Here is a 6,070-nt window from a genome sequence, read left to right as displayed (position 1 = left end):
GGACTACTCAGGAGGACGTCGTTATCAGGAGAAAGAAAACTGGCGTTCTACGGATCGGAGCGTGGAATGTCGGATCACTTAATCGGGCAGGTAGGTTAGAAAATTTAAAAAGGGAAATGGATAGGTTGAAGTTAGGTATAGTGGGAATTAGTGAAGTTTGGTGGCCGCAGGAACAAGACTTTTGGTCAGGTGAAGTCACAGCTGCAAAATACTAACGCGAACTCTGTACAGACGAATGGAAAAACTGATAGAAGCCAACATCGAGGAAGATCAGTTTGGATTCTGTAGAAATGATGGAACACGTGTGGCAATACTGACCCTACGACTTATCTTAGATGAAAGATTAAGAAAAGGCAAACCTATGTTCCTAGCATTTGCAAACTTAGAGAAAGCTTTTGACAATGTTGATTGGAATACTCTCTTTCCAATTTTGAAGGTGGCAGGGGTAAAATACAGGGAGCGAAAGGCTATTTACCCTTTGTACAGAAACCAGATGGCAGTTGTAAGAGTCGAGGGGTATGAAAGGGAAGCAGTGGTTGGGAAAGGAGTGAGACAGTGTTGTAGCCTATCCCCGATGTTATTCAATCTGTATATTGAACAAGCAATAAAGGAAACAAAAGAAAAGTTTGGAGTAGGTATTCAAATGCATGGAGAATAAATAGAAACCTTGAGGTTCGACGATGACATTGTAATTCTGTCAGAGACAGCAAAGTACTTGGAAGAGCAGTTGAACGGAATGGACAGTGTCTTGAAAGGAGGATATAAGATGAACATCAGCAAAAGCAAAACGAGGATAATGGAATGTAGTCGAATTAAATTGGGTGATGCTGAGGGAATTAGATTAGGAAATGAGTCACTTAAAGTAGTAAAGGAGTTTTGCTATTTGGAGAGTAAACTAACTGATGATGGTCGAAGTAGAGAGGATATAAAATGTAGACTGGCAATGGCAAGGAAAGCGTTTCTTAAGAAGAGAAATTTGTTAACATCGAGTATTGATTTAAGTATCAGGAAGTCGTTTCTCAAAGTATATGTATGGAGTGGAGCCATGTATGGAAGTGAAACGTGGACGATAAATAGCTTAGACAAGAAGAGAATAGAAGCTTTTGAAATGTTGTGCTACAGAAGAATGCTGATGATTAGATGGGTTGATTACATAACTAATGAGGAGGTATTGAATAGAATTGGGGAGAAGAGGATCTCGTGGCACAACTTGACTAGATGAAGGGATCGGTTGGTAGGACATGTTCTGAGACATCGAGGGATCACGAATTTAGTACTGGAGGGCAGCGTGGAGGGTCAAAATCGTAGAGGGAGACCAAGAGATGAATACACTAAGCAGATTCAGAAGGATGTAGGTTGCAGTAGCTACTGGGAGATGAAGAAGCTTGCACAGGATAGAGTAGCGTGGAGATCTGCATCAAACCAGTCTCAGGGCTGAAGACCACAACAAGAACAACTCAGAAGATTCCAGGTTCGTATCCTGGCAGGGTCGCCATATGAAACGTCCTCTTTGAAAAATTTATACAAGGCTGTGCTTAAACTGACACACAATAATTTTTGGCCCAACGCAATCTGACTATCAAAAATCCCTACAAAAGAATGGCCCTGACTAACATTAACCTATACCTTTCACAAATCACTTACCTCACAAAAATCTTCGTTACTCGAGCTACTGCAATACAGTGAGCACCACTACTGCCAGCTAAATAAAATATTCAAACTACTGCAGGCACTAACTACTGACAGGCATAGTTAGCAAATGAAAGATTTTAATACAGAACAGACAATGTATTTACCTTAATAGTCATAATATATAAATCAGTTCGTGACACCAATTCTTACAAATTTTAAAACTCCGCCATCTCTCTCCCCACGTCCACCACTGCTGGCGGCTCACCTCCAACTGCACAACGCTACGCGCTGTTAGCATCCAGCTGCCGCTGCCCAACACTACAATGGCAGACAACAATGCAGACTAGCCACAGACTGCGCACAGCACAGCCAGTGATTTTTCATACAGAGCGCTATGTGATGTTACCAATAAGAAAACCTAAACAGCCTACTTACACAACTACTTCAGATCGAGTTCAAATATCGTTAAGCGGTTTCGAACAGTCCCTAGTGGTTCCACACTTTGTGGCACAGCTAAAAGTGCTTACACTCTAGAGTTGTGAGATTACGTTCAGTGGTTTTGCAGCCCCACAGTGTTCTTATAGTTGGGGTGAAACGACTAGTGGGAGGTAGCAGTGGTTAGACTTGTCAAGAACGTCAGCCTGTTACTCATCGCACTGCAAACTACCGTTTTCTATAGCGAAATATGTAGGATTCAATGCGCCAAGGGAAGGAGTGATTTCAGTGGCGCCCTTTATGCCTTTTATGAGTCCTTTTGGTGCCGATTCTCACCGGTGGTGCGTCTGTAACTTTTCCTCGCGCACCCATAAGAAAAATGCGTGACTTTTACGGTAGGTGTCGCGGTTATGACCTCCTTCACCGAGCCGCCAAAAGGAGGTGTGAAATGTCGCTAAAGAGGGGGGGGGGGGGTGAAGGCTGTGACGTAAATCTCATCGTGCGATACGTCCTTGACGGCGTTCGGCAGGATTAAAAAGAAATTTGGTGCCTGTGTAACATCATTAACCTACCTCACAGCTCATATGAAGTTCTGAACCGCCGCCTTTTTACGCATCTGTCGACACCCTGCTGTCTGAAGCATCGCCCAGCCGAAGGGTGAAGTCACAGGGCGCCACGGTTTTGCAACGTTACAGAGAATGGTTGTGGGCACTTTTGAGCCAAATATCAAACTTACGTGTGTCAGGGGGAGATAATTACGGGATTTCGAGTATGTGATCCTTTAATTATGTCACGCAGTGCAGTTTTAAGATGCGCTGGTGGCCAGATGCAGCCGCGTCATTTTCTCGAAACCTGTCGAGCGTTGGTATCTGAACCGATATACGTGTCCCTCTATTTTCACCCTTCTTTCAGAATATCAAGTTTCGACTCTATCAGACAGCGACTTATGGCGGGTTCCCCATGTCAAATACATGCTACTCAAACATTTATAATAGTATCTCATCCTTGCGCAGAGAACTTACTTCATACGCAGATAGACCGGGTGCACAGCTTCTGAGGAGGGAAGCGATGAACAGGAGACTAATGACCTTAGGTGTTTGGTCTCTTTATAACACTCCACTGTGGACGTTGAAGGAACTTAAAATTGTAAATGGTTAATTGTTTAGTTTTGTTTATTTCTGTGACGTACCATTACGTCACGTTCCACTGTAGTGAATGTTTCAATAAATTTTAGTTAAACATAGATCTGCAAAGTAAACTTATCAATACAAGGAACTGAAATTAAATTACAGTTACTATCAATATTGCTGACCATTAACCTTCAAGTCAAGGTGTGTTTGAAATAATGACACTGCATAATAATAGCATTAGCTCAAAATATGCTACAAAAACGGCTTTAGGCACAGAATTACAGCGTGGTGACTGGTAGCTTAATCAGCCCGAGTTTTAGCTACGTTGATGAGAGTCCCTTCTTAAGACCTCTCGACGTCTGGTTCTCGGTTCAGCACCTCACAGTGTAATGTTGTTGCCTGTTCTAAAACAATGTCTAGGCGCTACTCTAGCTTGACGTATTTACACAATACTCTAATAATGCAGGAACAAGGTGCTTTATGGTCTTCAGATAATATACATATATAATCAACAGTACACCCACGAGGTCTCCTTTATCTTTGAGTGTGGAGAATTTCTCGAACAGCTGGTACCACACCACCGCTAAGCCAATATTCTGCTCTTCGTACTTGAATGATGCCTTCGTAATCTTGTTCCATTATGAAAAATAATTCAAAAACGGTTACTTTATGCTCACCCTGCTAATTTCCGGAGATAAAGCACGTCTGGTCCAAGGTTTCCACCAATACTGTCCACTGGAAAATTACAGCTTATTAACTCACTTATACATTTTCATCCTTTGTGTTGGACATAATTATTTCCACCGTTAAGTATGTGTTAATCACCGGGCAGTTCAGCCGCAGTGCATGTTTACACTTATACGTATATGAAAGTGCCTTTTTTTGTAAAAGCAACGGTTTGAACATTAAAGCCAATTCATGGTTGTTCCTTTATTGGTTTTCGTTTAAATAGGTACTGTCTAAAAAAGATCATACCACATTTAACGGCAATTTTATTTCATTATTATTCATAATCAGTCTAGCACATAAGTGATGAGAAATATTACTCAGTTCGTTACAACACGGCGGCGAACTTCCTTCAGTAAATATATCTGGGGTATTTCGTACTTGTATGTGCGATTATCATACAGTGGCAATGATTCTAATTAGTTACGAGTTTAAGATACAATTACGTTTCTTGGCCAGACCGTCTGTAGATGGGCTATCTTGCGTCTTACCCTCCCGTTATTCCTGACTCTCTCTCTCTCTCTCTCTCTCTCTCTCCCCGCTCCTACGTCTATCTCTCTCTATTTCGTCTCTTTGTTTATCTTCTTTACCCCTTTCTGCCACTCTGTCTCTCTTCCTGCCTCTGCCAGACACCAATGCCTATCATATTAGGCGCATTTCTGAATCTCTCAAATGCAAATTACTGCTAGGTCTAGTTGCACTTTGCGATGAATGTCTGGCTTAATAACTGAATTAAAGCAGGGCAGTGGCCTTACATTGTTTTCTGTCGCGCTGAGGCTCTATGCACGGAAACGGTCTTCTGCAGCTGTCTCTTAGGTCTGTTGAATCGTTGGAATTATATACAACGGTCAAAGGAACAGTAATCGTATGTGTAGCTCGACGACTGAAAACTAAGTGCGTTTAATGAACGAAGGACTGGCAGTTAACTAAGTGGAGGAAGGTGTACTAACTCGGTCACTCCCTATGCGGAAGCAGGAGGTAACATCTCACATAGAAGTACAAGAAATATTGATAACGATTACGTATTTAAAACAAGAGTAAAGGAAACTTCCCGCCAGATTAAAACTGCTTTCCTGACCAAGACTCAATTCAGGACCTTCGCCTTTCGCGGACAAGTGTTCTACCGACTGAGCCACCCAAGCACGACTCATGAGCCGTCCTCACAGCTTTGCTCCCACCAATATCTCATCTCCTACCTTAGCGCGATCTCTACCTTTGCAGGACAAGCACTCCTGGAAAAGTATTAGTCCTCTAATTTCAGCAGGAGAGTTTCTATTAAGACAGAACTGCCTAGGTGCGGTGTTATTCATGTGAAAGTGATCAATATTTTTGCACATGTTTGCGAATCATGGAAGTGAGGCGGGACTTTGGTACCAGCTCAGTATTAACCGTTAATAAGCCAGGTGGGTTCGATCCAGAGTGTCACACCTCACGTGTTCGGAAGCCACACTTTAACACGCACAGCTATCCGGAGGGGTGGAGTGATCGGGATAACCTCAGTGAAAAATGCATAAAAGCAACTAGAATGGATAAGCATCCAGTGAAACCACAAGCCAGAAAATCCCAGTAGTAATACAGAGCAAAAAAAAAAAAAAAAAAAAAAAAAAAAAAAAAAAAAAAAAAAAACACCTATTTTACATTGATGTGCTATTGTCAAGACTACAGTACTCTCAGTTTCACGATAATGTTACATAACACGTAAAATATAATGCCCTATTATTTGGTAGTTACGCCCCCGGTAGCTGAATGGTCAGCGCGACTGAATGTCAATCCTAAGGGCCCGGGTTCGATTCCCGGCTGGGTCGGAGATTTTCTCCGACTAGGGAGTAGGTGTTGCGTTGTTCTAATCATCCCCATCGACGCGCAAGTCGCCAAAGTGGCGTCAAATCGAAACACTTGCATCCGGCAAACGGTCTGCCCGACGGGAGGCCCTAGTCAAACGACAGTTTATTTTATTTTCTAAAAAGAGCTGGCAACAAAGACGGCCGATAACTTCCAGCCAAACACATAACTAACGTGTATTCGGTCAATAACAGGAGCAGGCTATTAGTTTTATCAGTGCAAAGAAATAAAAAAAATGTAAGTATACTATCAAACAGTAATGAAAAATTCTTATCGATAAGAAGTTGATTGCTAAAATTTCAGGT

This window comes from Schistocerca gregaria, chromosome 1, assembly GCF_023897955.1.
Source record: "Schistocerca gregaria isolate iqSchGreg1 chromosome 1, iqSchGreg1.2, whole genome shotgun sequence".
NCBI lineage: Eukaryota > Metazoa > Arthropoda > Insecta > Orthoptera > Acrididae > Schistocerca > Schistocerca gregaria.
Note: the sequence above shows the minus strand (reverse complement) of the source record.